The sequence below is a fragment of the Lactuca serriola genome, chromosome 1 (genome assembly GCF_051521515.1).
Source record: "Lactuca serriola cultivar US96UC23 chromosome 1, Lser_US96UC23_V15, whole genome shotgun sequence".
NCBI lineage: Eukaryota > Viridiplantae > Streptophyta > Magnoliopsida > Asterales > Asteraceae > Lactuca > Lactuca serriola.
Window position 1 is genome coordinate 53653953 of NC_136408.1, and position 22355 is coordinate 53676307.

At 35.7% G+C, this 22355-nt stretch overlaps 2 pseudogenes across 2 annotated transcripts; one reads left to right on the top strand and one right to left on the bottom strand.

Moving 5' to 3' along the window:
* Positions 1–9776: 9776 nt before the first annotated feature.
* On the top strand, positions 9777–11208 carry LOC145088688 (putative CCR4-associated factor 1 homolog 10 pseudogene; annotated as a pseudogene). Its single transcript, XR_013701194.1, has 2 exons — positions 9777–10078; positions 10248–11208. The product of XR_013701194.1 is annotated as a putative CCR4-associated factor 1 homolog 10 pseudogene (transcript).
* Positions 11209–11308: 100 nt separating this feature from the next.
* LOC145088678 (cytochrome b561, DM13 and DOMON domain-containing protein At5g54830 pseudogene) lies at positions 11309–21849 on the bottom strand (annotated as a pseudogene). The gene is made up of 3 exons (XR_013701192.1): positions 18754–21849; positions 18619–18668; positions 11309–11503 (listed from the first exon to the last, which is right to left on the bottom strand). The product of XR_013701192.1 is annotated as a cytochrome b561, DM13 and DOMON domain-containing protein At5g54830 pseudogene (transcript).
* Between the last annotated feature and the right edge of the window lie 506 nt (positions 21850–22355).

The window sequence follows — 22355 nt, forward strand, 5'->3', positions numbered from 1 at the left end:
CGAAACTGGTCATAACAAGGAGGCAACGAATGTAGAATGATATATATATGGCCAACTCCTCATCGAAGTTGACATTCAACTTCAGTAGGCGGTCCATGAATCTTTGCATTTTATGCAAATGGGCTGTGATGGACTCTCCATCCTTCATTTTGTTAGTGATCATCGCAGTGATGATCTCGTACCTTTCCTGCCTAGCACTTTGATGGTACATGTCCATCAAATCTTGGTGCATCTCGTATGGATAGTAATCCTCGTAGGACTTTTGGAGTTCATCAGTCATTGTTGCGAGCATGATGCAATGAAACTTCGTAGAATCTCGCTCATGAGCTTCGTATGCAACAATTTCCTAGGGGGTAGCATTGGTGTGGTTAATTTCCTTCAGCTCCTTGTCGAGAACATACTCTTTGTCCTCGTAACGGGTGACCATGCGAATGTTGCAGATCCAATTATTAAAGTTGGACCCATCGGATATCACCCTCCCACACAAGTTCATGAGTGAGAATGAGCCAGAAGGGGTTGAGCCAGAAGCGTTGTTGTTTTGAGTAGACATCTGAAAAGGAAAATAGACAAAATTTAGATTAGATGAGAATCCCCAATTTAACACCTAAATGAGAAATTAGGACAAGGACCCAACACAATTATTTACAATTCAAAAGAGGGATGCGGTAATCTAATTGCAAATAATTTGAAGGTAGGTAAATGACGATTTACCAATTTCCACCATGAAAAACGAAAAAGACAATTAAGTTTTAAATGAATTGAAATTCCTAGATTCTTTTGAGATTCATTAAACTTTTCAATGTCATGTTAAATCTCGATATGCCCTTCAAGTTTGTGACTGGGATACCGATGATCACAAACAAGGTGTGAATAACCATGCAAATGTACTTGGTACTCTCGATGTCATTTACCACTTAAATCAATGTGTCGGTTAAGCACACACACTCATTTGATCTATGATAAACATCGAGCCACCCTTTGCCACCTTTATTAGTCCCATATTAGTATGCCGGTTATCCACGCACGCTCCACTAACGAATTGGCAAGGTGCAAAGTGTAATTTCATGGAATAGCATCATTTCACATTTTATCTAAATTAATTAATATTGGGAATTTATAAAAAAAACATTTAGTTACTTTATAGATCATTATACTTATTAATGAGGAATTAGTTGCTCTATCCTACCCTTTAGCAAACGACCCTCTACCAATCAACGAAGCGATGAGTGAGAGTGGACACCCATTAAACCACCATTTTATAGGCAGTAACCTTATACCCCCTTATAGATCGGCTTCGTGAATAAGGCCTACTAACGGTAAGACTAGCTTTATCTTATACACACACACACATATATACATATATATATATATATATATATATATATATAATTGTTAATCTTATAATATTATAATAGTATAAGGGTTGAATTTTAAACTTGTAAAATTATTGGGTTTAGAATTTAAATATTTCAAAATTAAAACTATTAATCAAAAATTTAAATTCCAAAACTTGAGGGCAAGTTTTGAAACTTTTCAAAACATCTTATAGATCAAATTTGAAACATAATTAAATAATCATATTATTAATTTGTATCACATAATTCGACCTAATCTATTTCAAGGCAAGATAATTCAAATAAAAAATAAAAATAATTAATTTTATCTTATAAACAAGTAATTATCTTATTAATTGACAATTATCTTTCAATTGCGTTAGGGTAATCAATACCATATTGAAAAAAATAGAATTTTATCAGTCAAAAACGTTTTTGGTAATTATCCTAATTCAATTCTGGTGAAAATCCCAAAAAAATCTGCCAACAGATGAGCCGACTTGCCGAGTCACAAACTGGACTCGTCGAGTAGCCCTGACTCGTCGAGTACATCAGTCAGATGCAAAAAATTTCGACTTTTGAGCTTTAAACAATTTAGCTATGCATCAAATACAAAAGAAAAATGACCTAGGCTCTGGTACCATTGTTGGGTTATGAGCAAAACATCAATCCTATGGTGCACATGCAAACCCTAAAGCTTTGGATCTAGGTTTTTCTGATTGTACATGCAATAATCATCCAAAGCTTATAAACCCTAACACTAGCATACAAAAATCAAAAAAATACATCTAATAAACAAGTTAGAATGTTACTTTTGATTGTAGCTTGATAACCGTGAGCTGTTGAGAACCTAGCACCTCAAATGCAATGCCTCTAATAGATCACAAACACCAAAGCAATTGGAGAATATTAGAGAGAAAGGGGAAAGGCTATTTTCGGCTCTTGGAATCCTTCTAGGGTTGTTGTAGCCGAAAATGTGAAGCCAAGGGGGTCTTTATATAGGTGAGGAATTAGGGTTTCAATCAAAAACCTAATCTGGTTGCTTAGGCTCTAAGCAGCCCATATGAATCTTCTAAAACCCTAGCCTTGGACGAATTTTTATGGGCTATCCATAAGATTTCATCCACCCCTATCTTTAGGGATCCTCAGCCCATATTGCAGTTATCTGATAATTACCATATCAGTCCCCTTAATTCAATTAACCTCTTTTGACCACAAAATTAATTCTAAATTAATTCTTGACCAATTTTAATTAAATAACATGATTTCTCTTTTAATATATAATTCAAATAATATATTAATCAATCACATTTATCCTGTTTCTCCATTATTCTTCCAGTCAAGTTGCTTTGGTAAAAGAAACCTAAAAAGACCATGCTACAATATGACAAGTACATACCAAATATAGTTATGGCTTAGACACCTAATCCAACACTTTTTTCGGTCTGGTCTTTTTTCAGACTGGTCTCTTTCAGTTAAATCTTTTTTGGGATCAGTCTACGATTTAGAATGGATTTAGATGTAGACACACACACACACACCCCCATATAAGGTGGTGTTAAAAGATAATACCTTTCTCACAGATAGGGAGGTGGTGTTAAAAGATAATACTTTCCTCACAGATAGGGACGATACTTCCCTCTCGGACTCTAAACAAAATCACTAGTGCTAATCGAAAAATAAAAAATGGGCTTCATGCTACTGAGACGGATTTCTCTTCTGATAATAACAAGAACCACAGTATAACCATATCCAAAGAAATTATATGCGTCACTGAAGTTGGAGCCAACATCGGGATCGATTTGAGGAATTTTGAGGACATGGTCAAAGATGTTTTGACTGAGAATGGTGCCACAAGTAATCCATGAATAGTGTTTAGGTGCTCATCTAAAAACTTCTTATTAACTTATTGATTTCTTGAACAATGAATAAGTTAAAAAAAGTGTTTAGATACCTAATAGGAACTTTTAAAACTCCTTTTTGTTTAGCATTTGAAAAAGAGTTTTCAAAAAGTAATAAATTGTGACTTTTTGAAATGACTTATAGCTTATTATGATATATAAAATAACAAAATAGAAGACAATTTTAAGCCAAACACTTTTTAACTTATTTACTTGTTGACTTCAGCTACTAAAAAGCTAATACAAATATTTTTTTTGTAAAAACTCATTTTTCCACCTTCATAAGTCAATAAGTCTTTTTTGTCTAAAGGCATTTTCAAGTTCAAAATGAAATATCAAACACCCTCTAAAAGTCTCTGAATTAATACTAATGGGGCAGGGAAGGATGTAAAAAGGAACTGTATCAAAGACTTAGTCAATATTCAGGAGATCAACTATTTGTGCATCCATGAAACCAAAGCAGAACATTGACGAACGAAAATGGTCATACTTCTCGGCACGAGGTGCTCACATTTTCAACTCATTCATCTCCTCTTCGGGTCTCGTGTAGCTCAATCTTGGAAAAAGGAATATACCCGAACGAATACAAAAACTTGCAATATTTAGTAAATTGGATAGTTTCTTAGTCTTATATGTCATTGTCGGCCCAACTCGTCTACACTGGCCTTGTTGTGATTATACTCCGACCACTGTTCGGTTTTACTTGACTCGAATAGCCCGAATTTCAGCCATATGCCATTCCTTTTTTTCTCCTCTTGGCTCCAAGACGACGAGTTAGTTGTTGTGGTCAGGGATTCTTGGGTCAATACGCGTCCCAGTTTAACAGTTTTTTCTAGAGTTGAAAGACTCTCTCGAAAGCTTAGAGCACTTAAAAATGACATTAAAAGTTGGAATATTTGTATCAAAAACTTCAATAAAGACGAAATTATGCCTCTAATGATGGTGCTCCTATTATGTTGTTAAACTTAACTACCACACAACATCCATACCTCACAGGTTAACAACCATCGGCTAACACACCTATTGAATGTGAAAAAATGAACCGTGAATGACAATTTATATGGAAACAAATGAAGGGTGATTATCTATTTAAATTGTGATTCAAAGTTTACTTTTCAATGTCGATAGATATGTGTAATTCGATGGTTGTCATTGGGTAATGTATAGATGTTAGGTGGTAGTTAGGTTAAAGAACATAATATTTAGGTATTATCTCTTCCTAGACTATGGTTAACATGATATATATATATATATATATATATATATATATATATATATATCTTAATTATTGTTAACATGATATTTGGTCAGAGTAACAACTAATTACGGTGCATATACTTATATCCAACCAACATAACTTCTAGGTACTATGCTATCCTTGGGATTTGGCCATTATACATGCTTTATAGCTATAAGTACACGAACCCTAGATGAATATCACAAAGACAATCATCTAACATACAACTCCTACTGATGGGTCGGCATTGTGGCCGTAGACCCACCGCTACTGGAAGGTAACTCACCTCGAAAAGTAGCTGCTGAAAGTCTGCTTGCTAGACGTCTGACTACTAAACCAGTAATCCTCCGGCTATAAATCCATAAACATAGGTTAGTCACTCATAAATACCCTTAGGTCAAATGACTGACCTACCCCTGGTCCAAGGTCAAATCCTTGGTCAAAGTCAACTTCCAGTTGACTGGACTCGCCGAGTCATGGCACAGACTCGCCGAGTCCTTCCCTACTATCCCAGTACTAACTCATCAAGTCCCTCTTCCCACTCACTGAGTCACCCTTAACTCACTACTCGGGATGACTAGATCGACTCACGATCCGACTCGCCGAGTCCGAGAACAAATCGCTGAGTCCCACGAGCAGATCTCCTTCTCGCTTCCAAATCCTCACCAGAGCATCCTTCTTGAGGATTTGGGTTTCAGGGACTATTTCTACACGTTAAATTGCTAATTCCGCGTGCAGCTACGAAGGGTTAGACCTTCTACACTTAAACCCTCCCTTAACTCAGTAACAACTCATGTGACTCGCCTAGTTTGAAGAACAACTTGTCGAGTTCCAGGAAATCTTCATAGGACTCACCGAGTTGTTCATCCAACTTGTCGAGTCTAAGACCATCTTCATAGAACTCGTCGAGTCCACTTTGGAACTCGCCGAGTCCCTTCAGCCCTCCTCCCATACAGACCAAATCTGAGACATGCAACGGTTCCAAACCATAGATCTAGGCTCCTAGGCATGCTTATCACGTAAAGTTGCAAACTTTACGTGCATGCATGGCCCTATGAGCTCCAACAGGCAATTCCAAGCTCTTTATGAGGTCATCCACTCAATAGCGACCTTAATCACTTCAACCACAGAGACTTTATACTTCTAAGACGTCCATAAGGTCCAGATTTGAAGTCCTTTCAGAACATAGAGCATAAACACATGGAGTTTGAGGTTTTAGGGCTTGAAAACCACCAATTAGGGACAAAAAAGGGAACTAATGAACTAGAGATCAAGGTAGGGACTTTCTACCTGAATGGAAGCTTCTCACAGTGTAGAATTCGGATCTACCTCCCCTCCTTGCACTCTTCAACCTCCTCCTCCTTCTTCTAAGCTCCAACCCCCTTTACAAAGCCAAGATCACTCACAAGAACAATATGGGGGCTAGGGTTTCGCTCTACAGCTCTCTGGAAGTGTTAGGGACAAGGGAGGCCAAGTTAGAGCGTTTAAATAGGGTGCAAACACCCGTGTTAGGGTTTTTGCCCAGACAGGGTCTACTCGCCGAGTCCATAGCTTAGACCCCGCATCTTATCCCGCTTCTACTCAGCGAGTTGGTCCTTCAACTCGCCGAGTCCAAGGCCAAAAATGCAATATTTAAAGAGTTAATTACAAAGAATACGTACCAAGAACCAGATGCTACATAGAGAGAGTATTTGGAATAAGGAAAATCAGATAGTCAACACCTTTATTTATAGGGTTGTGCGCACGATGCATTTCATGCACAGGGTGCACTTGCTTTGTAAATCTATCTAGAGTTCGCCACATGTCACACTTTTGATGGTCCACGGCTCCCTAATCTTCGACGAATCTCGGTGTCAGGTGTTCGTGCCACGCATGACGCACACCTGACGTGCACCCCTAAATCTTTTATAAAAAATCATATATTCCTTATATGAATCTTGTTTTGTTACCCTCTTTATATATTTGTGTAGCTCTCTTCTAGTACTACAACTTTCCTTAAGGTCGTGTTGCAAATTTTGACTTTTGTTTTTAACCCATAATTTATATTTTTCTAAAAATCGTATCTCATTCGTACGAATTTCATTTTTGACCTTTTTCCTTTCAAAGTCCTTATCTCACGGGTTGCTATGATTTTCCATTTCGTGACGTTAGCCAAAACTCAACCGATCTCGCTATGCTATTTTGACATTAATAACGTTATTAACGTGGTTGGTTTTTATCTTTTACAAAATCATAACTCCTCCAATCAGATTCAGATTTTCGCAACACTTATATACTTGGCATCACTTTGTTATGTACTTTCCAAATACACCCACTATCATGCAAAGTGACATAACTTTTTGGTCACTCATTTTTACCCTATTATTATCATTTAACTAATCATATTTTCCTGCAATATGAAAAGTTCTATCATTATCATCGGTCTCTAGTGTGTAGTGACAAAGAACATGGTTGGACATGCAGAATTAAAGCTTGCACAATTGAACATGGTGATTTGGGTGTTTAAGAGATATATTGAATGTATATGGTGTTACACAAAAAGGATCTAGATCTAGACTACATAATTAACACACACTTACACACTCACTTTTACATCTCTCAAGCACACCTCTACAAGTGGTATGAACCCACTATTTATAGAGGTGTTTACATCTCTCTCTCTCTCTCTCATTCTCTAACAAATGGGTCTAAAGGCTAAAGCACCACATGCAAGTGGGTTTTACAAAAGTCAAACATTTACAAAGTCATGAATGAATAACTTTGCACCCCAACATAGTGAGAATTGGTGACGGAAAATTCCCAATTGTTACAAAAAAATAGGTCATACATAGTACGACAGGTGTACCAAATGGTACGTTGCGCGTACTGGGCTGAAGCCCTGATGGTCCGCTTGATCCTCGACTATGCCCACCGTAAGAGTTAAGTACGCGGGGCGTACTCAGTCAGCTTGAGAAGTTCCTTTGATTTTGACTTGTTGACTTTGACCTTTGACTAGGTTTTTGACCTAGGGACATTTTGCGTATTTTGAGCAGTAATTTGAGACAAAGTCATTGTTTGTAGTATAGGTGACCCGAAGTGTCAATCGTTGGAGCTGTAATCTATTTAGTTATCCTTTCGAATTGTGAGGTAAGTTTTTCTTCACTGTACTTGTGAGTCAAAGGCACCAATACAAGTCTATTGGATCATGGATCTTGGTATATTAGTTTGATGTTATGCTGAGTATATGTTAGATTGGTAAATCGGTATGATTACATGTGTTCATTGCGTATGCGTTAGATTGGTAGATCTGTATGATTACATGTGTTATTGGTTATTGATTGTTATTTTTATATGTCGACATGTTATGGTTTTTGGGTTGAGGAGGTCCTGTTTTGTGTTGAAGACCAAAATACCTAGGGGGGTCCGGATAGACTGAAGGCATGCGAGGTGGTCCAGTCAGGCCGAAGGCCCGGAGAGCAGTCCAGGTAGGCTGTAGGCATGTGCGACGGTCCAGTCAGGCTGAAGGTTCATATATGCATGTTGTTATCTGTATTGGTTATGTGTGGTACTTTGGGGGAACTCACTAAGCTTTGACTTACAGATTAATTTATTGTTTCAGGTACTTCAGACGATCAGGGAAAAGCAAATGCGTGATCGTACACATCCTTTGGCGACATGTTTTAGAGTTGTTATGATACATTGATTTTGCAACAATTGTACTTGATCTTGGGTTTTATTTACTGGGTTTGATTGAAAACAATGATTTTCCTTAATTAAAAATGAAAAAAATTTATCGTGACTTTTGGGATGTTACATTAATTTTTTGATCTTATGAGAACTTGGTGTGAATGAGTGTGTAAGCATTGGAGGCAAGTCATATGATCATTTTTCACTTTGCAAGATCATGACTATAAGATCCTATCAAAAAACATTTTAAAACATATAAAATATATTTTCATCTTAACCATTCAGTTAAATATAGATAGTTTAAACCATTCCTTTTTCATTTCATTCCATTCTATTCCATTCAACCAAACAAACCATACCTAAGGAATTATGTGACCATGTTGAGTATTCCAAAAATAACCATTGATAACCACAAATTTGAACAAAAGTTTTGGACCCAAATCGATACTAATAATTCGTTTTTAATGATGATCACAATCAAATATGTAAAACTTTAAAACTTTTGAAAAAAGAAACAAAACTTGAATAACTAAATTTTTAGAAATTTGTTAATTTGTAATTCACCAGGAAACAAAATAGAGAATGATTAAAATTTTTAGTTTTAGATAATGATGACAGACTTACAAACAAAACTTTAAATGGTATCTATAAAGAAGTTTTTAGAAATTTATAAACAATTTGTAGTTTTTAATTTGTAATTTATTGTGTTATGTTTATTTATTTTTATTACATCTTTTATTTTTAATTTTTCATATATCGATGTTATTTACATGTTTAATTATGATTTTTGTACACTCTATTCAAATTTATATTATATTTTATAAATTATAATTATATTAAATGTTTTCACATACATTACGTATATTGGGTATTAAAAATAACTTAAATCTTATTAATTTAATAAAATTTTATAAATATATAATCATGGTTCCCACGTATTGTAACCTTGTTGTAAATAAAGGACAAACTTATATATATATATATATATATATATATATATATATATATATATATATATATATATATATATATATATATTAAAGCTCATTGAGCTTAGCAATATTAATCTACAATGCATTTAGTTTTTTACCATAATTCTTTAGCTAATTTGATATTTTTGGCCATTATAGTCAAAACTTTTACATTTTAGTATAAAAAACACAAAAGATCTTTACATCTCGTCTACGAGTACCACTTAATGAGAGAAAAAAAAAGTGAAAATGAGAAGAAAGTAAAAAAAAATTGGTGTTTCTATTTTCATTTAAGGAAGAAAATGGAAGGTAATTGAATGCTCACTTTTCCTCCTAAAAATTAAGGATGTGTAAATGGTAAAATAGGATGTCCATTTAACCAATCCCTTTTCATTTCAATTTGAAAAAAAAAAAACAAAATAATTAACTTTCCTTCCACTTGTCTTCAACTCGGAGACACAAAAGAAAATTTTATTTTCTTTTTATTTCTTTTATTTTCTCTTTTTACTTTCTTTTCCCTTCTTTTATTTTCTTTATTTAAACTGGAAAACTAGAGGTTAGGCTTTTGCTACAATTGTTTAGCAACTTGTCACTTTTGGTTATTTAGTCAAAAAAAAAATATATATATATATATCGTTAAAAAAACACAAAAATCATTCCGGAGTGAAGCTAGGCTTTCCTGGTTGTAACTTGTAAATAAAGGACGCCGTTGATGTTTTTTTAGTTTTGACACTGTACTTTATCTTATATCGTTTCTCCCACATAGCCTATCCAAGTCGATTGCAGAGCTTTCCAACCCACCCCTAAACTTCGCCCCGCCTCTCTAGCTCAGCTGGAGGAACTAGGAAGGCTCCATCTCTTTCAACCCTTCAAATAAAGAAAGAATCGTCGATTAAACACTTCGAATCTAGAAAACCAGAAACGATTTAAGTGTTCACAACTTCAAGATCTCTTCTCAAACCCCAAAAGGTAACATCGTTTTGCAATCTTGAAATTATATACGTATACCCTTTAATCATGTTCTCAATCTTCAAGATCTATTATTATCGAAGTTTTTAGATTTTTCACTGTTTCTATTTCTGGGTTTGAGCTTGAAATTAGGGTTTTCGTTTTTTTTTTCTTTTTCTGGGTATTGCAGATCCAGCTGGAAAATTGTCGATTCAATATGTCTATTTTGCTGCCCAAAAGCGATTCCGTTGAAATCAGGGAGGTATGGGATTATAATCTTGAAGAAGAGTTTGCTTTGATTCGAGAGATTGTTGATGATTACCCTTATATTGCAATGGATACTGAATTCCCTGGTGTTGTGCTTCGCCCTTTGGCGCAATTCAAGAATATAAATGACTACAACTATCACACATTAAAGGATAATGTTGATATGTTGAAATTGATTCAATTGGGTTTAACATTTTCCGATGAGGATGGAAATCTTCCCACTTGTGGGACTGAAAAACACTGCATTTGGCAGTTCAATTTCAGGGAATTTAACGTTAATGAAGACATCTTTGCAAACGATTCCATTGAGATGTTGAAACTGTGTGGGATTGATTTCCAAAAGAATACAGAAGAGGGTATTGATGCAAATCGATTTGGGGAACTTTTAATGTCATCTGGGATTGTTTTGAATGGTAATGTTTGTTGGGTGACTTTTCATAGTGGGTATGATTTCGGATACTTGCTTAAGCTATTGACACGAAAGGAATTGCCTGAATCTCAAATGGGGTTCTTTAATTTGATCAGGATTTACTTCCCAATCATTTATGATATCAAACATTTAATGAGGTTTTGCAATCATCTTCATGGTGGTTTGAATAAACTTGCAGAGATCTTGGAAGTTAAAAGAATCGGTGTTTGTCATCAAGCAGGATCCGATAGTTTGCTTACTTCTCATGCTTTCAAGAAATTGAAAGAAAGTTACTTTAATGGATCCACTGAGAAATATGCTGGTGTTTTATATGGTTTAGGTGTTGAAACGGAGGTTCAAAATTATTAAAATTTAAGTTTTGTTTTCGGTTAAAAAATGTTGCATCTTTAAATGTGTTTGATCATGTTTGAGTACTGTATATTAGTGTTCAATAAAAAGCTTTAAGATTTCAATATATATGGTCCCACCTTTGTGTTTCTTGTTTAAATTGTTTGTATGAACAGTTTTGAATCATTGATGTAGAAAGATATACAGGGTATAATATATTAGGCATATGAAGTAAAATATTGCATTTTTTTTTAAAATAATTTCAATTCATAATCAACTATAAAACACAATAAAAAGCTGAAAAATGATAATGTTAAGAATAACATATACGAATCAAGTTTTGTGTACAAGATGCAAAACAGCCTCCATTGATGTTTAATTTCTGCTCCAAGAATGAATCATCCCTTTGTAATGAAAATGTTCTACATGAAAATATACCACACAATGAGCATCATGATGTAAGAGTCATCAAATGGTGTAGAGAGAGAGAGAGAGAAACAATCTAACAATGGATTAAATCTATATAAAAACCACAAGAATATAACTTGGTGTAACTGTTGATTAGAATGCAATTTTGGGGGATAATTTCTATTACACTCCAACATCAAAACATTGCAGGTTCAAGATATCTATCAAGATTAGCAAGAACAACATATAAGCATGCTATAGAAAAGATCGAAACACATATTTCTCCTTTCGGCCACGTCGTTCCATCAATTATGCCAAACTGCAAAAACACTACTTTGTTGATAATGTGTAAACTAATAACGATCTATAGAGAAAACGGCCAGAGTTTCAATATTGAAAGAAAACTATAAAAAGACAGAATGTGAAATAAGTTTATAAATAGGAAAATTATCTACGGTTGACCAAGCAAAAGGAAACAAAAAAGCACAATATAAAATAAGCCCAAACTAATTTATAATGCTAACAGATAAATGTTTATGGTCTCACTTGAACAAGAAAACACACATGCACTTTAGTGATTTTCTTAATTTTGTGTGCTAGGCATTTCAGTGCTCTATTTCATTATCAGAGTTTGTGTAACCCAAATTGTATAGGGTTGAATTATTTCTTCAAGAAAGTGATTCCAATGTGATTATTGAGATTGTCCAAGTTTTCTTTTGACACTATTAACCCTTTCAATCAACTCCAACAATCTAAATTTAGTGACTATCATGACAAAATTCAATAAGTTGGTTGAGCCTGAACGAAATGGCTTCTAGATATGGCAAAAGAAAATGTACTTCTTCCTTACTGCAATGAAGTTGTGTATGTGTTGGAGTATCCCCATGTCGGAGATCATGGAAGGTGAACCTCTTGAGGCAACATGACTAGGGAGCTAGTGAGAGGATGATGAGTACAATGAGTTATCTTAGTATCTAGTGTGATTGTCAAGTTGCCATCTTATTAGAAAGCATGTGTTCATACACAAAAAGGAAGAGATGCCTTTGGTACAAATAGTGATTCATTGGAATCCATCCCGACGCAAGAAATGACAAACCTAAGAAAAAAGATGTTTCAGAGTCTCGCTTTACAGAGAATATATTGGACGAAGGGATTAAAGGAAAGGTGGTTTTAGACAAATCTAAGTAACACAATGTGTTGGATATGTGGCAAATCCTTTGACTTCAATTATGATTGTCAATTAGCCAAGGCAAGAATGGTTTCGGAAAAACAACTTTACCAACAAATTTCTTACATATCATATTGATAATGTTGATTTGGCTTTGTGGATTAACAAAAGTGGAACAAGTCATGTAAGCAAAAATAAAAAATTGGTTCAGGGCATATAAAGATATGTCATAACAAGTGAAATACTCTATCTCTCTCATTCTTGGTGAAGGATTAGTGGTATTAGAGTTTAGCCCTGAAAAAAAAAATCTTAATCCTTGCTACGTACATGTTTCAACGATTAGGAAAGCTTTAGCTTTTGGAAGTTTGTTGAACAAATGTGGTTATAAACAAGGGATTTAATCTAATACATATTTATATCATCTAAGTGTGGTTTATTTGAGGAATTTGCATATTTAAGTAGTAGCACGGTTATACCAAATCATAGTAATAATCTTTATACATGCTTCAATTTATATGACAAATCCTAATATTGTTGAGCCTTTTCTTTGGCATGTTCGTTTATAACATGTTTATTATAAGCACTTGTTTGAAATGCCTAAAAGTAATTTTATTCTAGCTTTTCACACTAATTGGAAAGTACAAAAAATAAATGTTATCTACAATAACTAGGCAAGCTTAGGTTTTGTTAAAGCGAGAGACCTATGTGGTTTACATACCGACTAGTCTTTAGGAAACAAGAACTATGTTGTCACATTTATTGAAGACCATACACCGGTTTTGGTATGTATATTACTACATGCTAAAGACAATGCCATAAATAAATTTAAGGTTGTATAAAATGATGTTGATTTGCAACAAAGTAACTTAATTAAGAGACTTCACACCCAAAGCAATGGAGAGTATTACGATCCAATGTATGTTCAATCATAGGCTTAATACATGATACTTCGAATCCTTAATTCCTTATACACAATAACAAAAAGGTGTGCCAAAGATGAAAAATAGAGTTCTCACAGAAACAGTTAATTCCATATTGTCTTATTCAGGTTTGAGTGATGAGGGGTTTTAGGGCAAAGCCATGTTAATGACTTGCTATTTTTTAGATACAGTTTGAAACAAAAGAAACATTGTATCTCTGTCTTAATTCAGTTAACAGAAAAACAAAAATTGAGTTATGTTTGAGGTTATGGATTTGAGATGGTCATAACACCAATCTGTAACATCTGAAATCCTAAGGTACAAAAATTCATTCTTTTATTTTGCATTATGGGGGTCCTCATGACGTGAGATCTTGGGGATCATGTCGTGAGTGACCATTGACCTGTTGCCCCGCGTTTTTGGAAACTCACGATGTGAGGCATAAGGTCTCACGACGTGAGCGCGATTTAATGACCCAAAACCCTAATTTTCGGGTATTTAATTGAATGAGAGGCTAGGGTTATCCATCCTCAACCTCTCTCACCCTCTAAGCCTCTAGAAAACCTTAATCTCGACCCTCTTGAAGCTCTTAGGCATTTTTGAGATCTTTACAGCATTCTTTGGTGGTTTTTAGCTACTTGAAGTGGAAGGAGACCTTGGTTGAGCAACCTCTTGGCGTTTTGGCTTCCACCTTGCAATCTCTTGGAGCTTTTGGATCATTGTAAGTCATAAAGCTTGGACCTTTTTACCTTTTTCATTCTAGATCTAAGTTATAAGCTCATTTTTGCATGTTTGGGTCGGATTGTTTGCATGGGGTCAATAAAGTTGGCAACTTTATGAATCATTGACTCATTCTCTTCAACATAGTCTTTGGATCTGAGTTTTGGTGTAGTTTAGGACTCCAAGTTTGAGTCTAGATCTTATTTTCCCCCACTTTTAGTCTAGTAAGAGTTTGAGCCATGCATTGGACATGCATGACTAAAAAGCCAAAATTTTTATCATCCTTTGGGTAAAGGAAGACCCCCTGGAAAGTCCCAACTTATGGTTGTAAGGATTAAGAGCTTATTGTTTTAAGCTTGTCAGATCTCACGACGTGAGGGTTAGGGTCATCACGACGTGAGAATGTTGGCCATCCCATCTATTTTGTCCAGATTGGGCCACGACGTGACTCAAGGTTGGGTCACGACGTGAAGGAGACTGGAATCTTCTTGATGAGTTGAGTTGACTCGCTGAATCGGGACTGAGTCGAGTTGGTCCCCACGACGTGACTAAGGTCTGTTCACGACGTGAGGACCCGTTATTGGGGTTGGACCGTTGATTTTAGGCCTATGATGGGTTTGGGCCCAATTTGGAAAATTGGGCCATGTTTGGGCTTTGGGTGATCATTTTGGAGTTTGGGCCTTTTGGATAGTTAGGTTGGGCCTTGGCTTTGTGCCAAGTTCGGTAAAGGGTAAAAATGGTCTTTTACCCTAGTTTGGACTCTAAGTATGAGTCAAGATCCAATTATTAATTGGATGTTATTTTTATTGATAGCGCGGGGATTTCAGCGGGCCAACAACTAGAGTATTATCTGTGAGATTCAGCAGTCTGAGGTGAGTTTCCTCATTGGGTTTAGCGGGTCTAAGGCACGAATGACGACCCACGATCTATTATGCTAGAATACAAGATTTTTGTGGGACTCTTGTATGTGTATGTGCTTGTATGCTTACTAGGCAGGGCCCGATGGTTATTCTGTATCTTATTACCTTGTTATGCTTATATGATTTGTATGTGGGCGGGGCCCATTATACGAAGTGGGCGGGGCCCGTTATATTCAGTAGGTGGGGCCCGTTATGTGAGTGTGGGTGTGGCCCGTTACACTCATTGGGCGGAGCCTGTTATGTGTTTAGTTATGTATGGTATGTGGTATTGTGGGAAACTCACTAAGCTACGTGTTTACAGTTTTCAGTTTATGTTTCAGGTACTTCTGGTGCAAATGGAAAAAGCTTGGGGTGATTGCAGTGCACACACGATATAGTTCCGCATTTTCATGATAACTCTGATAACTTGTGATGTTTTGATACATTTGATCTTTTGAGGATTATTTTGATCTTTTGGGATAATGTTTTATTAATTGAAAAATGAAAATTTTGGTCTTATTTTTGGGACGTTTCACAATCAAACAAAAAAAATTAGTGAAAGAGGTATATATTGTATTTAATTTTATAAGTAAACCATTCCACAACTTATAATGGTTATGTTATACAGTCCATGAATCTATTTCGGTTAATACCGTAATAGAACCAGGAGATGCAATTTTTTATGAGACTGGATTCTCATTTATACATAGATCAAAAGACTTGGTTTCAAGTAAAAGTGGAACTGACAAGGAAGATGACTGAAAATTTACTCCTAATGAGTCAGTCTACAACCATATGAGCCAAATGAAAGGAAAGCAACATCATTTGTTCCCGATTTTCAACTATAAGGGGTCCTATAGATGAGGTTACTTCCATATAATCATATTGTGTTTGTATAGACGAGGTTCCAAAAAGATCCAATGAGGTAGTCAGTAGACACTGAAGATGTTGCTTTCTACAAAGAGGCAATCAATGATGAAAGCCATCACGAGACATAATACTTGGGTATTATCAGATCTTCCATGCAGTTGCAAACCATTAGATTATAAGTAAATCCCTAAAGGAAGATCAAAGTACAAAGAACTATATAAGTTCAAGGCTTGAGTATCTTTAGCAAAACTTGAATTGGCAATTTCTATGTATATAAGCTCTGATAGCACGAATCTCCACTATTAGATTTCAACTAGACTTGGAGGCTATTGATAATCGAGTGATTCACCAAATGAACGTCAAAACAACATTCATGAATGGTGACATAAAAAGGAGGTGTATGATAATCGGTTTCACCATAGGTAATAATGAACATGACAAGTGTAAGTTGGTTAAATCTCTATATAAACTTAAACAGACACTTAACAATGACATCAAAAGTTTGACGAGGTTATCTTGTCAAGTGGTGTTGTTCCACACAGATCAGATAAGTGTGTATAAAGTAAATTTAGTTAGTCTACTAATAAAGTAATCATTTGTTTATATGTTGATGACAATTGTTATCCAGAACAAACCAAAGACAAGTTGATTTAACTAACAAAATTTTGTCATCAAGATTCTCCATGAAAGGAGGAACCAGATAACCTCTCCATTTGTTTATATGTTGATGACAATTGTTATTACACAATCTCATTATATTGAGAAAGGGCTTAAAGAAATTCAATTGTCCAAATTTTTCTTTGGTTAGAACTACTATGGATAAGAGTGAGAAGCTTATGCCTAAATACGAGAAAGTGGTATCAAAACTCAAACTCGTATATTCAAAAGCGAGTGGTTGCTTAATGTATGATGGGTGCTTAAATAACTAGTTAATTAGTTATACGATGAGTGCTTAGTAGGTTCACTAGTAACCCTAGTAGTCATCATTGGCTAGTTATAGGATGGATGCTTAAATAACTCAATAAAACTAAGGATTGTTGTTTGTCATATGTCCGATTTCCTTTGACTACAAATGCAAGTTGGATTACCAACGTAGAAGATTTTTTCTCCTAGGAGTGGTTGGGTGTTCTTTCTTCATAGATGCCATTTCACTGGTTTCTAAAAGGAAAATGTGTATTGCTAATTCGACAATAAAGTCGAAGTTTACAGCCTTTGTTGTCAGTAGTAAAGAGACAAAGAGACAGAGTTACTAAGAAACTTAATCCGTGATATTTCACTATGCCTGAAACCGATTTCACTTATTTCTATATATTATGGTAGTGATCCTAGTTTGGATAAGGATTATAAACAAATGTATAATAGCATGTGTCGACACTAAGCGTTAGATATTGCCCGGTGTGCAAGTTGATGACACACGACCTGATTTTCGTGGGATTTGTTCTAACTCAAAAGAATATGAAGGACACTTAACGAAGCAGTTATCTAGAAATAGGGGATTTGATACACAAGTCGGTAATATAGATGTGGCTAAAGCCCATTTGAAATCTCTAAGGGTGGGGAACTCAATTTTCCTCTAATAAAATGTCAGGCGTTGAATTCAATTTGGAAGCCTTACACGTAGTGACCGGAACACCCTTGTTTACATCATCCCAAGATATGTGCTTGAAGGGTCACACCATCAAGTGCAAGTGGATAAGAGATTGATTTTTTTCTTAGTAGTTCTTTTGAAAAAAAAAAATACATGTTTACATGCATGAATAAAAGGATTACCTACAATCTGAAGTTTTGCCGCTTTAACGGGCTTGGCTTTGGATGCCTCATGAATGAATAGGGGCACATGGCTTGTAATAGGGTCAGATATCAACATTGGAGTAGTGTAGAAACTTCTATACATATTATCATCTTCAAGAGTGGAGTAAACGCTCATATAATTAGATTTAGTGTCATAACATTTGGTGTGATCGGGATTAACTTGAGGCCTGACAGATTTAGTATCTACTATAATGTGAGTTTGGAGGTGTGAGTATACCCTCGTATAATTGATTTATCCTAAGATGGCATGGATTTCTAGCAAATTGACAATGGGATCAAGCATAGGGCAACAATGGTATTAATAGATCCAATGAATTTGTCTAACCTTGTTGGCGGATATAACCGCTTGACTCTTATGTCAATTTGTCAATAGCGCCAAAACTACCATCTAACTACTTCTAACCGCCAATTTCTACGTTTATCCAACTGGCATGAAAAATAATATTTATATTCTCGAAAATCAGTTTTCGTACTTGAGAAAGAAAACACACAGACTTTAGTGATTCTTCAAGTTTTTGTGCAGAAAACTATCCAAAAAAGGTTTGTGCAACGAAGGTGTATATCTTCAAATTGTTTATCGAGGAAAGTGAGTCCTACATGATCGTTAAGATTATCCAAAGTTTCCTACTGATTACTGTTAATTCCTTAAATCAACTCCTCCAACACATATTCCATAGAAATACAACCAGCATGAAAAGCATATTTACAAGTAAAGAGTTATCAAGGACCAAAATAGTTACCTGGAGATTTAGAAGAAAATTGACCTGCAACAGCACAAATGCATACCAATCTGCAAGAATATCAAAAACCAAATAGAAAAAGTCAAAGTTTTGCAGTATTAGTAAGACCTTAACTAAGGTAATAAAAAACAGTACCTGAGTAGCATTGAAAACCACACTACATATCATTTTGTCTCCAGAGAATCGAACATGGTTCTAAGTTGACACTAGAAGCCTTCCAAGAACAAAGGCAGTTTGCATCAATGAATTAGAAAAACAAAATCTGCTAAAAACGCCTATTTTTTTTTATATAAAAATCCTATCTACCCAAAGGTTCCAGCTGAATTTCCTTTCTTACTGAAGAACCCATAATTCTTTCCATATTTCCTTCATCTATCGTGCTTGGACTTAAAAGATCGGTTTCCTCATCTTCACCATCACCCAAAACAAAATTACCTCTCCCTCCACTTCTCTCTCTTAAACTCCTTCCCCGAACATATTCCAAGTATAAAACACTAACAACTCCCACCAAAACCCAAATCACCAAAGCACAAGTCAACCCCTTAACATTTTCAGCATTATATCTATCCCCTAAATGCTTCAACCCAGTAAAAATAGAAATAATCCCAATACAAACAGCCAATTTTCCAGCATAACCATGCATATATTCCCAAACTACCCTTTGACGCAACGGTTGTTCTCCATCAGGCGCTTCTTTAGGTCTAAAGTACGCGTTAATCGGTTGTATAAAACCCAATATTAAAGTCAAGATTCCAAATTTGACATGTAATGAGTTAAGATGTAAACCCCGAACCTCAGCTGCAGCAAAAAGAATCCCAAGGAAAGTAATTGTCAACCCTGAACACTGTGAATAAACATGAATCTTGAACCAGAAATCACTATTAAAATTTTTCATATATCGAGCAGCCAAAACGCCACCTGGCAGAAACATACCCCATGCAAGAAACATCATGAACCCATGCACAGCTAAAACAGGTTTTAAATCCTCATCAGCTTCAGCTGAACCACGTAAAAGTGAAACCCTAACTGCTTTACTACTTGTGCTTGAATGCATATTACTATCAGTCAAATTATCTGCTGACCATTTTGTCCCCATTGCCCATATCACTTTAAGAAGAGACGTGGGCTCCACAATGTTTTTACATTCCACCTTTTTATCTCCATGACATTCTGGCTTCAAAGGTCGGGAGAATTCTAGAGTTATGATTCCTTGTTCGTTTTTGCATCTTACATATGTCAAGTTTTCATTTGTGGGATGTATACTTTGTACATTATTTCCATCAATCCAATACGTATTCACACGTCCAGTTCCATTTCCATCAACCCATCCCACATAGGCAAAACTATTCTTCATTTTTTCTCCAAATGCAATAGCAAGATACCCGGTTTTCTTCTCACTTCTAGCTGCAATAGATATCGATTTCTTTGAAAGTGTCCAATAGAATGTAACTTGTTGATCATCTAAGAAAACACTGTTGTTATACATATCACTAAGCCCTCCATCTACAACTTCTATTTTCCACCCCATTTTTGGGGTGTAAAGAGATTGATAGTAGATTTCATTAGGGATATTTCGATCGGGTGACCATTCTAACTCTTTAGGCTTTGATTGTACTCCATGTGCCATTTGTCCACCTGCATAAACCGTTTCGGATACATTTCTACTCATTGCATTTCCACCAACTGGATCAGAAGTGATGTAAAATGCCACATTATGACCAGCTTGTATTGAGAACTTTACAAGAACACCCCTTTCGATTCTCACAAGAGGTGATTCTTTCTTGTTAATGTAAAGAACCTTAGAAGGGTTTGGTGGATTTGGGTAATGTAAAGCTGGACCTAAAGTAACAACTAGTGGCTCGTTTTTTTCGGCTATTACAAGATCTTGATCTTGTTTGTTTTTTGCATCAAGTGGGCCCGAGCATTCGTTAACACTCTCTGAAATATTGACATCAACATGACCATAAGTCTTGCCATGGTTTTCAGGAAGGTAAAGAGGTTGGATGGAATCAGGTGGCCTGATTGAACCTAAAGCCCATATACATGTCATGTTCTTTTTTAGATCTACATCCCAATCGTAGTTTTTGTCAATAGATTTTATTGGTCTTTGATATCGAATAAATGAGACACCATCTTTCCTATGTCCATAAACCAATATTGTGTTGTTGACCTTTTCATCATTATGATACAAGATGTCTGGACAAACACCTTCAGCTCTACCATTCTTGTTTTTCATACATGCACTATACTTAGTGATATGATAATCATCCACAAAAGGCATTCCTTCTTCGGTAATACCAGTCACTGCCACGTCAGCATCAAGCATATAATCTTTTTTGTTGGACGGATCTGCCCATCCAAAAGCCATATAGTTTCCAATATCAATTGCTCCCTCCAGTCCGATATCAATCACATTATCATCTTCTCTCAATGTCCACCTTAACCTATAAGTATCTGATAAAACTTTACAATTATCAAACATAGTAGGCTCTCCATCAATCTCAACAACAGAACTTCCAGTAAAATTAATGGTTGATGGGGCAGGGGCAGGAGCAGGGGAGGGGGAGGGGGAGGGGGATTCGGTCATTTCCTTCAACATCAAATGTCCGAAATCAGAAGCCATTGATTTCTTCCAAACAGATACGACCTTGATATCATCCCAAGTAACATTACTCATCAAAGTAACATTAAAGCTATCATTTTTATAAGTAGTTGTGTTGAGTTTTTCATCAGAGATAACAAACCCAGATGTTAAATTCTCATAATTATCGCCAACAGCACCCCACCAATAAACATCGGACCCCCCAGAGAGCATATCGAATTTGCTAACCTTAAAAGAACAATCATCAATTATACTAAAATACCCTCTTAGCTGATGCTGAGACATAACGAACTGGCTTGTGAAATGAAGTAAAGACGTGTTGGTTTTGGGACAATTGTGGCTCGAATCCGGATCAGATACGGAGAATTCGAACAGGTATATGAGAAACCCCAATGAAATTATTAATAAAGATCGTGCATTTCCCATTAAATCGATCAATATTATGAGATATCCAATGGATTTTAAAGATAGCAGACAAACGAATAAGGGGGATAGAAAAATAGTGGTGGCATTGGCAGATTACCGGTAATGATCGCCGGAGATTGGTGATTGGACGTTGGCCGTTGAGAGAGAATGACAAATTGAATGAAGAGTTCGCCGTTAAGTTTTGTCTGTTTCCGGTGCATAGTTTGCTTTTCATCCCTTATTTATGTAGCTTAGCCAAAAAGTTCCCTTAATAAGATAATGATATAGGCTATATGGCCCGCTCAATGTTACGGAACTTCATATGCTAAGTATGCGTTTTTATAGGCCAATGCTATAAGAGCACTTTTAGACTTTTAGTGTGGACACTTTTACGGAGCGTTGAGATTTAGAACCGCAAAATCGGATCGGAACCGGAACTGTTAGAACCGGAATATGTAAAACCGGTCCGGGTCCCGGGTTTAAAGAATGGCTCTATCCAGGTTCCGGGTCCGGGTAAACCGGCTTTACGAACCGGAACCGTGTTAGGAATCGGAACCGGTTTCTATAAAAAGTTTAAAACATGTATATCTCATTTGTTTAAAGTCGGATTGACATGAGGTTTTTTCCATAGTATAGTTTATAGTTTGTACATGATTTTAGATTATAATTTTGTCATTTTTAGGTTTATATTCATTAACTTATAATCTCTCAAAGTCGGAATATCAAAGCT